Source organism: Panthera onca, chromosome D4 (genome assembly GCF_046562875.1).
Source record: "Panthera onca isolate mPanOnc1 chromosome D4, mPanOnc1 haplotype 2, whole genome shotgun sequence".
NCBI classification, from domain to species: Eukaryota; Metazoa; Chordata; class Mammalia; order Carnivora; family Felidae; genus Panthera; species Panthera onca.
Window position 1 is genome coordinate 79,516,467 of NC_138351.1, and position 16,086 is coordinate 79,532,552.

Genomic DNA, 16,086 nt, shown 5'->3' on the forward strand with positions numbered 1-16,086 from the left:
TGGCCTGATCCCCTGGCAGCCAGGCTCCATCCTTAAGTGCTTTCCAAAGGTCGCCTCATTAACATAAACCCAGTTGTGGTGGAAAGGGGCTCCTTATAAATAACAAGACACCCACTTCACCTTTATGGCTCTGAAATGATTCTAGGAACTGAGGAAAAGAGACCAGATATTATAACAAAAGGTGAGCCCATTGCTCTCGGCTCTCAGGGAATCCCAAGAGTCTGGGGACCTGTGAGTCAGGAATTGTGGAGGAAGACCAAATATATAGGAGAAATAGATTTGTTTAACTGAATGACCGAATATGTATTTCTCGTAAATTACAATACTGCACTAGACCACCCTCATTCCCTGGTTGGTGGCCTTTTCCACCATCTTCAAAGCCAAGAATGTCAGAAGTTGTGAGAAGTGTTTGAATCTTGGATATATTTTGAAGGAGAGCCAGGAATATACGCTGATGAATTGGATGGAGAGTAAGGACGAGCCCAGAGTTCTGGTCTGAAGAACTGGAAGCCTGGGGTGGCTCTTGACCGCAAATGAGCATGTCCAGGTAGGCCTGGTGTCTAGAGCACTTTTTGAACCATGGGAGACGTTGTTTCACGGTTTTACGTTAACCAATAAGATTTTCTAGAGAGGGGGGCAGGCAGCGTGATTCTGAGAAATCATGATGGCTTCCAGATTGTAAGAGTAGTCACCTCAAGCAGAGGTTGGACCGGGGGTGGGAGAGAAGTTCGGGTGGCATCTAGAGGCAGAAGTGGACAGATCTTAGATCAAAATATGAACAATTAATCTCTAATAATGAAAGGGAAAGTCAAGTGTATAGGCACAAGTCCCAGTAGGTTGGTAGTGGTGGAGGACATCCTCACTGAATTTCTGGTGGAGTAGACATCAAAACCTGAGCAAAGAGTGAGAAATGGGGAGGAGATACCGGAGAGGCAAGGAGAACAGATGAAAAATGAAACAATCACCACGAATGGATTAGGGAGAGGTGGTGGAATTTGAATCCAGGTGCATTAGGCTCCCATATCAGCTCATCTCTCATACACCGCATCCTTGTAACATTACGCGGCGAGGGCAAATACACCCTATTCCAATTTGAATAACGAGCGAGACGGAAATTTCGGGTTCACGTGGCCCAAGACCATTCAGTTTGTTATGTTGCACAAGCAGGTTTCAAACTAAATCTTCAGACAGCTAATACTCAGCCCCCAGAACCTCTGGCAGATCTTCCTACAGGGAAAGGAAGCGCCATGGAAGACAGCCCTGGAATGATGGCAGATGTGAAACCGGTCTGCAGGTTTCTGTGGGTCTTCTAGGCTGCATTTTGTTCTCTAATACCACTGCCAGATCCTTTGTGTATTTATTCCTTTTGCCTTCAGCTCTCTTTATTTCTTAGGTCAAGTTGAAGGAACAGATGTGAGAATCCCTTTGATCTGCCCCTGTGAGTCAGTGACACGTGGCAGGATATCTCTGTGTTGAGGACTTTTGAAAAAAGGCCGTACTTTCTTGGAAAAGATGAACTCAGGATAGGACATCTGCATGCACTTTTTTTTTTTCCTTGCCCAGGGTTCTGTCCCTTCATTCTTTTTTTTTTTTCCTTCTTCATCCTGTGAAATATGATTCATAGCTAAATGTGCCACTTAATGGACACTTTGGGTTCCAAGTAACGTTTTATGATTTCAAGCGTTAGAATTTTTCTTTGGATTGAAAGAGACTTTGGAGATTGACACACCCAGTGTCACTTTGCTCCAATGAGAGACTGGAAGTGTCCTCGAATGCAGGCTCCTTCAAGCCCCATCAAGGGCTGCAGGAAGATTCCAGAAGGTTGCCTATTATTCTTCACACTTCCGAGTAGGCCACAGCCAAGTGAAAAAGGGTTCACAGTTTCCCAGCCAGGCTCCTCAGCCCTAAAATGACATTTGCAAATAACGTTAGGGAAACATTTTTTCCCCTTGTTTTTGATGTCCAAAGTTTAAAGTGTCCTTAAAGGTTGTATTCTAAAAAGGGTGAGTTCGTGGTGAGTCAGTGTCTCAGACAGACTGCAGGGCTATTTAAGACTAGACCTGTGACTTCTAATTCCTTCACCACAAAAGGCAGTGGTAGACCTACCTCAGAGAAAACCGGCTGCCATAAACAGAAAGGGGGGAAACAGGGCAATGGCTTCCGACCATTCAGACAACACTAGGATCTTCGTTGCAGCCCTTTTAATTCGCTGCGTCCCCATCCTACTTGCAAACCTAACTGCATCTAGGCTTGCTCCCTGCCTTCGCTCCTGCTCCAGGATCCTGTATTATCTACAATTTTCCCTTGTGCTCCACATCTTTGAATCTCTTTATACCTCCTAGAAGACTTTATTCCATCCGTTGTGCTCTCCGCTTCTGAGACGCCCAGCTCTGCTTCACTCCTGTCCTCCTTTCCAACAACTACATCTCAGCTGCCCCACCTGGATGCTGTGCTTTCTTCTCTCGTCTCGTCTTTCTGCAGTCCTTCAAATACGAGTCCCGTGAAGAGGTCCTCTCCCTTGACTGTTGCTAACTTCTTATCTCCTATTAATTCTGCAGTCCGATAAAATCAGACCTCCTCTCCCAAGAGTTCACTGTTATTTTCTGGCCAAGGGCATCAACCATCTCTTATTTGCAAATCCCAGTGGATACTTTGAGCTTCTTTTCTTATTCAAAGTCTATGCCATTTGGTGCTGATTACCTCCCCCTTGAAACAAGGTCTTCCTAGGATTCTCAGGTCCCCAATAAAGGATTTTCTGTCCCTTATGCACTTTGTGAAATACCGGTGTTTCCCCAGGATCTTCTTTGACCATCTCTCTTTTCTTCAATTTACCTTGCCTTCTCTTCTCTCTTTCCCCCTTTCGCTCCCCTTCTTCCTTTCCCTTCTCTTCCCATTCCATACTCTCATGGGGCAATATCAATCAGACTCAGAGCTTAACCTACTGCTCATCTTCTAATCTTTCTTAACTTGACATCTCTTTCTTAGCCTTTTTTCTGAGCACCAGGCACATTTTTATGACTATTAGCCATTTCTGCCCGTGAACTGATATTTTTTGATCAACATAAATCTGCTCTCTGAGACCCCCGATGCCACTGTCAACCTCAATCCCAGCACACATATTTGTTCACCAAGTACAGTTTTTGCTACATCCTAACTGTAGAGCAGCCTAGTGGAACGATCAAGGAGATATCCCGCAGAGAGCTGCCCTGGGGATCTGGGTTGCAAGGAAGATAAGCTGAACTGAAGATCCAGGTTGGGAATGACCCCAAAGAAAGGAGAGCTAGGAGTATATCAACTTACCTAGGAAAGAGTCCAGAATAGGAATTCAGAACAGAAGCATTCCTAGACAGCCCCCCAAATTCTATCCAAATTGTATCATTTTGGTATATATGTACATTTTTATTTTACATCTTCTTTCTTTTTAGTTCGTTTGTTTAATTTATTTTGAGTAGGCTCCATGCCCAACACGGGGCTTGAACTCACGACCCTGAGATCAAGAGTCATATGCTCTACTCACTGAGCCAGCCTCTCGCCCCTATGTACATTTTTAACAGATGATTCATAGCTTTCATCAGATCCTCAGAGAGATCTAGGGGGTCACAGAATTCTAAGGAACCCCTAGTCTAAGCCAAATTTTTTTTTTAAATCGTTGCAAAAGTATAAGGAAGAAATGACTGCATGACAATAAGTAGATTTAGGAACTAACCTTGGCTTTGCCACTAACAGATGGTATGCCATCAGGAAGAATTACTTGACTCTCTAGGCCCATATGAAACCTTCCCACACCACCCTAAACTCTCCCTGCAGCACTTTGTACATCTGGGGTGATGATTTGTATTATTGACTTAATATCTGTCTTCCCCACTCGATGGTAAGCTCCAAGAGGGTAAAGGTCTCTGTTGCTCCCTACTGTACTATGAAACAGTGCCCCTAATATTTGTGCCTGATTCCCCAGACCATCATTTCCCTTTTTGGGGCTTCAATGTATCCATATATGACGTTAAGGATTCATTTTTCACGATTCATTTTTTCGAGCACTAACAATCCTGCATAGCGTTGGTCTTCGCCAACCTTATATCTCCAGAGCCTACTGAGCCTGAGTGCTGGTTCTTTCAGTGAGGCAGAGTAGGCAAGCAAAGAGAGGTGTAATTATAATAAATTGTGATGTGTGTTACAGTAATGGGCTTAGAAGTGCTAAGGGAGCAGAGCGAGGGGCTGGCCACATCTGGGGATTCAGGCATAAACCATCTCGACGTAAGCTCTTGGCCAAGGACACGTTTGTCTCCTCAGAGCAGGATGTACATTGCCCTCTCCGGGTAACACTGGATACTAATCACCCTGGCCACATGCAGATGAGCCCATATGACTCCTTTCTAATCATTTCAGGTACTGTTTCCCCCCACCCCTCTCAATTTCAGCTCAGGACTCACAATTTATAAAAAATAAATTACCTGCCACTGTACTGTGTAATTTTCAAAACTACCTGTTCACCACAGCAAAGCAATAATGCCTGGCTCCCAAAGGATGCATCATTCTCTCCTCCCCTTCCTTCCAATCTCATTGTGTGCTTAGCTACATCAAGTCCAGGAAGGAACAAACACTCCAGAAATCAGCCCACCTCCCGGCTCCGCTCCCCAACGTGCACAGCTACTGTTTGAATGTCTTTCTTTACAGAGTTCCTTCATTTTTTTCCCCTTATGGTTTCTCAGCTTCTCCTGCTTGGAATGCTACTTCGTTTTCATTATTATCATTTTTTATTAAAGACAAGTTCTGAAATTCCTTATATTTGCAGCCTACACTCCTTGTAAAGTCATACCTGCTCTACTTTTCTATATCCATTCTGCTGATTAGTCCCATATTTAGGTGGTATGGTTAACACATTTTAGGATTTGGACTTTAAAAATTCCGGCATTTTAAGCCTATTTCTCCCCCACAGTCAATCCATTGACTTGTCTGAACCTTAGTTACCTCATCTGTTAAGTGGGGCCAGTAATGGTAATAGCACCTTCCCATATCACTTTTGTGGGTGAGGTTTAGATCACAAATCATGAGGCTGAGAGTTTTGTAAATTCTTCATGCTCTATTTGAGTGTATAATCAGTATTATTACTTTCCAGCTTGATGGTACGTCTCATGTCCTCAACTTTGGTGAGCAACTCTCTTCCTTTCCCCACCTCCCTTCCAATTGAAACTTCAGTCAATCCTCTCAAAATCCATCTCTTTATGCTAGTGAAAATTTGCTTTTTAAAAATTAATCTTGCATGTTATGCAAAGAAGTTTAGCTAGCTGTTCACTCCTCATTCAACAAATATTTATCATGCATATAAAATATCTTGGATATGGACTTTGACTTTATACAATGCTGTTTTCCAACATCTTGTATCGCACCCAACACCCTCTTCAACATCCTCTGTGACACCTGACATTCTCCGTAACAGATGGTTTTGATGGTTACTCTGTGCGTGTGACTGATCAAGGCTGATGAACAGGTAAGGAAGCTAATTGCTTGAGGAAGAAGATTGAATTGTTAGGAAGTTTTCCTCAGGTTGAGAGAGTTTGTGTCTTCTTGCAATTTACATCTATTGTACTGGTCTAATATTCAGTATCTTCCTGCACACATGTTCAAATGTTTGTCAATAGCTACCAAGTTGCTTCTCCCAAATTGTCCCTTCTCTAGACTAAGAATCTGAAGTTCTTCTAATTATTCTGTGTATCTGATTTTTTTCTTCCCCTCCTTCTTCTGGCCACACTCTGGTTTGTCATCGTTGACCCTAAACTGAAGTTGAACTCAGGATCGCAGGTGTGGTTGGACCAAGGTTAAGTAAGGTGGAGTTATTGTCACTTTCCCCCACTGAGCATGAAACTACTCTTAGCTCAGCCTACAATAACATTAGCATATTTTGTTCCAATCAAAGTTCACTGTTGACTCATGCAGTGCTTAAATAGAAGTACAACCTCACACTTTGAACCTATTTTTTTTTTTTTGCTAAACCCTGTCTTCTTCATTCTGTATTTATAGAGTGGGGTTTTGGACTCGTTTTTGCCCATATTTAATTTTCTCTCTTTAGAGCCGACCCAATATTTTCACTTGCCAAGAAGTTGTTGAATCGTGATTATTATTCAGTATATTATTGGCTGTTTCTCTGAACTCCATGACATGGAGTTTTAATCAATAAACCTTCCGTGTACTCCTGCTGTTAGTTGACGTATTGCAAATTGAGATTAAGAAGGAAGTTTATAGATGAAATAATTATAGCCTGGGTTATTTCTATTTCCTTTTCTTTTTCACTTTGGCGTAGAAAGGTAAGGTACTATAAAGTGCCGAAGGGATACATCTAGCACGTAATACCTACCACCTGTTGGGTAAAGAAAGCCAAGCAACAGGTCTACCACACCTAATTTTGGGGAAAAAAAATCAAAGAAAATACACAGAAAAAGTAAGAGGGTCGTCCACACAAAGGTTGACGAAAAGGAACACAAAATTGTAAAGATAAATGAACTTCTCAACGGAGGTCAAAAGCTAGAAAGAGTGGCACTGTATTCAAACTGAACCTAACCCCTCTACAACTGAGAAGGCACAGAAAGCGTTTTCCCTGAAGTAGGTCCTAGCTGGCGGCTAATACTGATGGTCTTCTGAGGATGTGTTGATGAGCACGAGGACGTAACAGACAAAAATAAAGCATCCCCTCAACACACATGTGCAATAATACTAACTCTCACTGAACACTCCCTGTGAGTGACTTAGCACCATGCTAAGTCTCAATAAAGTCTCCCAACGACCCACTAAGGTTGATACGATGGTCGTCCTCACTATACAAAACACAAAACCGAATCTTAGGTAGATGACATAAATTGCTCTAGGTCACACACACACAGTCAAAAGTAGACACAGGATTTGAACCTTCGTATATCACCACTACCAGGGTTCACAGTATCTGCGTGCAAACTTGAAGAGGTTTCTTCCTACACTCTTACACATTTTGAAACACTGGCTATAGTTGATCCATAGTTAAATGCAAGGGGGAAGTTGTCGAATGAATACTCAAAGTACCATTGCTTAAAGACCAAAAAAACCCCAAATCAAAACCAAAACCAAAACCCAAAAACCAAAAACCTGTGGGAGCTAGGTCTAGAGCCTTCAGATGCCTCTCAAAAGCCTGGTCTAGATTTTCTATACATTAATTATTCCAATTCCCCTAATCTTTTTCGTTCTATCATTCCTGCCAATTCTGATATCATTTTTATCTGTAGTCTACATCAAACTCATGGCCTTGGATCACCCTCCAATTCTACATCCATTGTGCTCATATTCGACCCAAGTGACCCACTTAGGACGTTCCATCTCACTGCTTTACCTGAGCCAGCTTGGCTCTCTTACATCAAAATTCAGGCCAGGGTCTGATGTGTGTGTTACAGATAGGATACCAGGACCGGCAGAGTTCTCCCCAACACCAGCAATGGGCTCGTTGCAGGTGGGGGTATTCAGACTGGAAAGCAAAGGCTGAAGAGATGGGGACCCTAAGAGTCAACTAACTCCCAGATGCTTACTGTAGGCACCTTGCTGAGGGTAAAGTGATACATTTTCAGGTGGATGTTCCTGAAAGCCCCACCAATACTCCATTTCTTCATCAAGTGTTTGTGGAGGGCCTGCTCTGCGTCTGGCCTTCTGCTGGTTCCCAAGGGTACGGTAGTGTGCAGGACAGAACTAGGAGTTGATCGTTTACTATGGGACAAATGATAGAATGAAAGCCTAAACGCAAACACCTTAAGACTAGCCTTGTGGACCACTCATCTTGCTGACCCTGCTCACCCCTTTGGGACTCGGTTCCTCACCTGCAGAATGCTCGGTTGAAGAGATGCCCCGGTGACGCCACAACTAAGATCCCTTCCAAGCATGATGACCACGAGTCTGTTTCTCACCACTGAATGAATGTCCCACCTCCCTTCTAGGTGGTTTATCTCATGCTTGCTGTTTGGGGGAGCGAATGGGGAGGCTACCTGCTGGAAACTTCTTTCCCATTTTCATAACAGAGTTCTGTATTCCCCTCGGCAGGTCTTTAATCTTCGAGCATTTATCCCATCAGTTCTGTCTCTAGTGAGCCCTTATCCCAAGATGTTTGTCTATTAAATTAAGAGTTTTGCAGAAGGGGAGAGCCATTTAAAGGCTGTAAATCACCCAGCAGTCTCTCAGCCGCTCCCTGCTCCGAGCCCCACTGCATCATCGTGCACTTAGGTGGCTGCCACTTCCCCTTGGGCCTGGCTGGCACCGGAGCACAGAATCCTGCAGACCTGCCCGCTCCCTAACCTACTCCAGTCTCTGGGGCAAGCCTGGCCTGGGGGTGAGGGGATGGGGAATTCACAGGAACACTTACCCTCGGGAGCCCCAAAGGCAACTCCGGTCTTCATTCACATCTACCTTGGTGCGTTTTGTGTACCCAAGCCCTGGTTCGAGACCTCAGCTTTGACACCTATATATAGTCAAAGTGTCCTCTGACTATATACGGTTCCCTAACTTGGGGTTCTAACCAGTAAGGCGGGGAAATATCACACTTCTGGGACCTTACTCATTATGAGCCAGATGCTGCGCGCGTCCTCTGCCGCTTACATTGTTATCGTTCCCCCATGAGTTAAATGATATTCCGGATCAAGAGGCTGAGGTCAAGAGGGATCACCCATCCGGGGTTATACTAGTTATACTAGTAGGGTCAGAGCTGGAATTTTGAACTTGAAGCGGTTTTATACAATAGACTGTGATACACATTCGTTCATAGGTGGTATTTGTGACCACGACGTGTCCTGTGCGCCATGCTAACGTTAGAGTGGCAGCCAGAGAAGTGGCAATCCCACACTGTCAAGAGCATGCGGTCTACCCTGCAGCGGTATTTCACGCCCTCCATTAGAAGCACCGGTACAAGCCCCTTCTGCCTCCCTCTCAGTTTGGTGTTGGGAATTTTGTCCCCGGACCACTGCCACCTTCTCACCCTGGCCCTGTCCGCTTTTCTGGCCCTCGGGAAATTGCCAGAGATTCCCCTTAGCCGTGCTCACAGGAAGCCCTTGTCAAGGCCCATTGCATGGGCCTGACAGCGGCTCTCTCGTTGCTGGGGCCACAACACAGCGCATCTTTCCCACTGCTCTGGATCATGGCCTCTTGCGCTTCCATATTCTTGGGGAGATCGCCAGTTCCTGCCCGGCCTCTTTCTGCTGGTCCTCTCCTGCTGCACTTCACCTTCTCGCGCCCACCTGCCTCACAGCACTTACCAGATCAAAGCAATCACGTGAAGCAGTGAAACACAGGGGTGAAGCCGAAAGGCGAGCTCTTCGTTTATCTTTCATTCCTCAAGGACTGATGGGCCTCCGGCTGCTCCTAGCCACTCACTTTCCCACATTCTGCCTAGGTTGGCCTCCCTCTAAATGCCCCTGCTCTTTAATGACCCTTCCCTACCCCCGTGATCGCGCTCTCCAGCTTCGTGAGCAGCCATCCCAGATAAAAGTAACATGAAGGGTTCATCCGTGATATGCAGAATGGGGATCCCATGGGGCCAGAAATCGAGAGACTCGATTCAAGTTCCAATTCTACCCATGACCAGCTATGAGATATTAGTCATGTCGCACTAATACCCCTCTGGGGTCACTTTCCCCTTATCTTTTAAATGAAAACCTCAGAGGCTCTGATGGCTTTACACCGCGCCCACCTTGTCAGGCTGCCCTACATTTCCCAGAATTCCCTTTCTTGTGTGTTTCCCGTTAGGAAGTCCCACGAAGAAGACCCTTGGCAAGTTCTGGAGGGTGGAAAGGGAGTGGCAGCTGTTCCATAGCTCACTGACACTATGGCTGATCTGCTAACTCACCTCACTGGCTTGAAGAAGCAGCTGGTCTCTAACTCCTCTACCCTCCCCCACTCCCCCCCCCCCCCCGCCCCCCGCCAGGGTCCTTCCTCCTTCAGCATCTACCAGGGGTGGGTCAGGTGTGTATGCTTAACTCTATGACAAAGGATGCCTAGGGCTTCTGCATACATCACTAAGGAGAAAGGCAATGAGAACTCACATGGGTTTTAATCCGTCCACACAGAGTGCTAGTTTACTCTTGGAGCTGAGCATTCATTTGGCTCACGGATCTGTAGGACCACTGAGGGTATTCTTTACATGGTATGTCTAATGGTCACCTGCCACGAGTTGGCTCCACCTGTGTTTATTCTGGAGCCCAGTGTGAAAGGACAGCAGCTACCTGGGAGAGGCTGTGTTCTTGGAGACGGCAGAAGCTCAAGTTAAGCCAGCACCTGTCGAAATTTTTTTTTTAAGTTTATTTATTTCCTTTGAGTGAGAGTGTGAGGGAGGGGTAGGGAGGGAAGGAGAGAGCAAATCAAGCAAGCTCCACTCTGTCAGAGTAGAGCCCAATATAGGGCTTGAACTCCTGAACCGTGAGATCACGACCTGAGCCAAAATCAAGAGTCAGAAGCTGAATGGATTCAGCCACCCAAGCACCCCAAGCAAGCCCATTTCAGACTCTGGATTGCATCATGTCTGCTAACATCTCATTGGCCAAAGCAAATCACATGGCTAACTCTAAACTCAGAAGAGAGAGAGGCACACTCACCTCTCCTGGGAGGAGCTGCGGGAGGTATGTAGGAAAGAGCGTAGCTTCAGACTAAAGAGTTGAGGCCACATTTAAAATACAGCAAGCAAAAGGTAATAGAGGGCAGAGAGTAACATAAAACAATAAAAAATAAAAAATACAGCAAGCACTGGGTGTTTGTTACATATAAGTGATGAATCACTGAGTTCGACTCCTGAAACCAATACTACGCCATATGTTAACTAACTTGAATATAAATAAATAAATTTAAAAAATAAATAAAATACCGTGGTTTGGAAAAGTGTCCGGAAACCTGCTTCTGCTGCTTACAAGCTATGACATAACTAGAAATGGTTATGAATAAACAAAGGGATCTCTCTTCTAGTTCCAACTCTGCCATCAAGGAGCTGTGGCGTATTGGGAAAGGTAATCCATAAAGTTTTGTCTGGAAAACAAGGGTAATAATACTCATCCCTGGAGGAAGGTCAGTTTGATCAGAGCTTTTAAGGATTCTATGAGTTAGGGAGAAAATGGGGAATCCGCGGAACCATCAGATCTTGGAAATAAAGACAGATTTGTTTTGGGTTTTTTTTGTAATCTTTTATTCAGTCATTAAAAAATCCTTCATTTAACAACATATTTTGCCATCGTACTTAAAAATACTTATAAATTATAAGTAAAAATGAAAGCTTGCCTTCAAAACCCTTACACCAAATTCTATATTCAATTCTGCCTACAAAACAAATCATTGTTGAAATGCTGCCTGTCTCCTTCCAAATCTTTTCATGACTTTAAATACACACACACACACACACACACACACACACACACACACAATCATATTCTTTCATTTCGTAGTTTGCTCTTTTACTTTGCTATATCTTGGTCTTTTCATTTTGGTCTACGTCGATCTATTTCATCTTTTTAAAGCGTGTCCTATTTCCAAGCGTGAATCTACCAGAGTGTATTTAACATCTGCTCATTTAATGATTACAGAAACTCTTCTGTATATGCCTTAACTAAATCAAATGTCGAAGAGAACAACTTTGAGCCTGCCTTTGTGCAATGTGAGAATGTTTTCTGTAAGGCAGGTACCTAAGAAATAGGTGGGTTGAAGAATTGTCACATTTCTGAATCACTTCCGTAATGTCCTCCAAATAAAAACAGATCCAATTTATAAACTCACCCACATTATATGCAAGTAGGATCTCCAAATTTTTACCAACACAGAAAACCACCAACTTCTAAGTTGTTTCTTCTCTAGCTGAATGTTTGCATGGTTGTTGCAAGGATTATTATGATAAGCAGATGTCCACAGGCACAGGCAAAGGGTATGAGTTCCTTTAATGTTAGTAAAGAATACAAACTGCATTGCATGAGGATGTCTAGACAAAGCAGCAAGGAGATGTGCATGGTTCTCCTCACTGGACCGGCAAGTTTTGTCAGCCTTAAAGCTACACAAAGAAGCACTTTTGCACGTGGCACCATCCAAATAGAGTAAAGTCCTCCTGAGCCAGCAAGAAGCTTCCATGTGGCAGGTAGAATGATGGTTCCCCAAAGATGTCCATGCCTTAATCCTCAGAACCTGTAAATATGTTGCCCATGTGACCAAAGAGAGACTGTGGATGTGATTATGGTTAAGGACTTGAGATGGGGAGTTTATCTTGCATCATCCAGGTGGATTCAGTGTAATAAAAATCAATCCTTAAAAGCAGAGAAGCTATCCTAGTTGTGATCAGAGAGACAGTTATGTACGCAGAAGGATGGTGAGTGTGATTCAGTGTTGCCGGCTTTGAAGACGGGGGAAAGGTGGCCACGAGACAAGGGACATGCAAGGACATGGATTCTCCCCTAGGGCTTCCGGGAACAAGTACCATCCTGCCAATGTCTTGGTTTTAGCCCAGTGAGATCCGCATCAGATTTCTAACCTACAGAACTATACGATGACAAATCTGTGTCATTTAAGCCACTAAGTTTGGGGTAATTTGTTACAGCAGCAATAGAAAACTAATACAGCCCTTCTCATTGTGTGTTGGGGCAGGGAGCCATGATTATCTCTTTTGGGTTTCTTCTTAATGACCCATGGACTTCCCTCTTGCTGACCTACCATGTACAAGGAACTGACAACAACTAGAGAATGTATATCGATATTTGCTGTAAAGATTAAGACACGATCAGTTTATGCACTTTTTGCACGTATCATCCGCCTGGCAGATACAGACGCAATATGCAATCCTGCCCAACTGAATGTAACTCAAATGTGTTTCAAATTTAATTTCCTTAATTGTGAACAGCATATAAATTGTAAATAGAAATGTGAATAGCCTCTTTTCAAGATTAAATCCTTTCTGTAAGACCTTATCACAAATAAACCTTTGCTTCAGAAGTGTTTCTTTGGTGAATTGTATCACATACTTAAGAAAGAAATGATACCAATATGACACAGCATCTTTCAAATCACAGAAGAGAGGAGCATACATCCCAATGCATTTTATGAGATGAGGGTAACCTTTATACCAAAACTGATAAAGACCTTATAAGACAACTATAGACCAATTTCCTTCATGAACATAGACACAAAAATCCCTAACAAAATAGTAGTAAATCAAATGCAATGTCTAAAAAAGATAAGTCATCAGGAGCATGAAGGGTTTATGCCAGGAATGCAAGGTTGGTTTTATAGTCACTGAATTGTTCACTCTAAAATGATTAATCTTATGATAAGTGAGTTTCACCCCAATTAAAAACATCAATGCACACAATTCACAGTATTAATAGAACAAAGGGAAAAGTCCTATAGTCAGCGCAATACATGCAGCAAAAGCATTTTTACAAAATCTAGCACCAATTTACGATAAAGCTTCTCAGCTATTGAAGAACACAAAGAGACAGCTTCCTTCTATAAAGGGAATTTATAAAATGTATATATAACATCATCCTTAATGGTGTCATATTGAATACTGAGATCAGAAAAAATGTGAGGATTCCCACTCCCACTACTTCTATTCAATTTAGTGCTGGAAATCCTAACCATTTGCAATAATAAGAGAAGATGTAAAAAGCATAAAAATCAGAAAGGAAGAAATAAAACTGTCTATTTGAAATGACATGTTTGTTTATAAAGAAAATGGTAAGAAATTTAAAAAGCTACTATAAAAGGGATTAAATGAATTTACAAAGTTATAGGATAAAAGGTTTCATTTAAGAATATCAATTGCATTGTCATACACAAAACTATGTAATTAGAAAATAAAATTCAGGGGAGCCTGGGTGGCTCAGTCGGTTAAACATCCAGCTTCGGCTCAGATAATGAGATCATTATCTCACAGCTCATGGGTTCAAGCCCTGTGTCGGGCTCTGTGCTGACAGCTCAGAGGCTGCAGCCTGCTTCCGATTCTGCGTCTCCTTCTCTCTCTGCCCCTCCTGTGCTCGTGCTCTTTCTCTCTCTTTCTCTCTTTCTCTCTCTCTCTCTCAAAAATAAATAAACATTAAATTAAAAAAAATTTTTTAATGTTTATTTATTTCTGAGACAGAGAGAGACAGAGCACAAGCAGGGGAGGGGCAGAGAGAGAGGGAGACACAGAATCTGAAGCAGGCTCCAGGTTCTGAGCTGTCAGCACAGAGCCCGATGTGGGGCTCGAACTCACAAACCGTGAGATCATGACCTGAGCTGAAGTCAGTCGTTCAACCGACTGAGCCACCCAGGTGCCCCTAAAAATTTTTAGAAAAGAATGCAATTCAAAAACAATTCCTCTTATAAGAGCATCAAAATATAAAATACATAGGAAAAAAATTACCAATATGTGTGTAACACCTCTATCCTAAAAACTAAAAAAAAAAAAAAAAAAAAAAAAAATGTTCAGAAAAAACATAGAAGACCTAAATTATCAAACCCTGTTGTGCTGGCATTGGAATTAACAAATAGATTAATATAATGGAAAGTATAGAAATAGACCACACTTATATGGTCATCTGTTTTTTTTTTCCCCAAGATTTTATTTAAATTCAAGTTAGTTAACATATAGTGTAGTATTAATTTCAGGAGTAGAATTTAGTGATTCATCACTTACTTATAACACCAAGGGTTCATCCCAACAGTGCCCTCCTTAATGCCCAACACCCATTTAGCCCATCGCCCCACTTCCCTCCCCTCCAGCAACCCTCAATTTGTTTCTATAGTTAAGAGTCTCTTATGGTCTGCCTGTTTTTTAACAAAGGCATCGAAGCAACACAATGTTAAAGGGGTCTTCCACAAATGGTGCGGAAGTAATTGGATATTTCTATAAGAAATTCCCAGGAGTGCCTGGGTGGCTCAGTGGGTTGAGCGTCCGACTTCGGCTCAGGTCATGATCTTGCTGTCCGTGAGGTTGAGCCCCGTGTCAGGCTCTGTGCTGACAGCTCAGATCCTGGAGCCGGTTTCAGATTCTGTGTCTCCCTCTCTCTCTCTGCCCCTCCCCCGCTCATGCTCTGTCTCTCTCTCTCTCTCTCTCTGTCAATAATAAATAAACACTAAAAAAGAGAGAGAGAGAGAGAGAAATTTTTAATCCACTTCAACCTTTACTCAAAATTTACTTGATATGGATCATAGATCAAAACATAAAAGCTAAACCCACAAAACTTTTTGGAAGTTAAATCTAAGAGATTATTTTTATGATCACCGATAAGCAAAGGTTTCTTAAACAGGTCATAGAAAGCATAAGCATAAAAGGAAAATTGTGATAAGTAAGATGTCACAAGTTAAAAATTCTTCTCTGCAAAAGACACCATTAGGAAAATGAATAGACCAACCATAGACTAAGAGAAAATGTCCGTAAATACTCAAGAAAAGACTGTTATTCAGGGTATATAAGTAACCCCTATAATTGAATTGAAAGACAAACAATTCAATAAAAAGTAGCCAAAATATTTGCATACCCTTTGCAAAAGAAATATACAAATGGCCGATGAGCAAATTATAAAGTGCTCAACATCATTAGCATGGAAATGCAAATTAAAACCACAATGAGATATAGCTACACAGCTACCAAAATGGATAAAATTATATACACTGGGAACATGAGATGTTGACAGTGATGTGGAGCAACCAGGCTCTCTTGGTGAGAGTATCAAATTGTACGATTGCTGTGGGAAAAAGTTCTGACCGATTCTGATAAACATAAGTGCATAGGTACCTTATGATCCAGCAAGTCCAATAATAAGAGAAACAAAAGAATATGTCCACACAAAGACTTGCAGATAAATGCTCGCGGTGGCCTTATTCTTGTTTTTTTGCAAAGTTTATTTATTGGGGGTGTGTGTGTGTGTGTGTGTGTGCGTGAGAGAGAGAGAGAGAGAGAGAGAGAGAGAGAACAAGCAGTGGATGGGTCCATGCTGTCAGCTTGGAGCTCAATGCAGGGGTTGAACTCACAAACGGTGAGATCATGACCTGAGCTGAAATCAAGAGTTGGATGCTTAACCGACTGAGCCACCCAAGCCCCCCGTATAGTGGCATTATTCTTAATAGCCGTAACAGGAA

At 42.8% G+C, this 16,086-nt stretch overlaps 1 long non-coding RNA gene across 1 annotated transcript; it reads left to right on the forward strand.

Annotated features, from left to right (window-relative positions):
• The first annotated feature begins 441 nt into the window (after positions 1 to 441).
• LOC132663012 (uncharacterized) lies at positions 442 to 10,784 on the forward strand. The gene is made up of 3 exons (XR_009602802.3): positions 442 to 547; positions 8,771 to 8,907; positions 9,748 to 10,784. It is a non-coding gene; the product is annotated as an uncharacterized LOC132663012 (long non-coding RNA).
• The last annotated feature ends 5,302 nt before the right edge of the window (positions 10,785 to 16,086 follow it).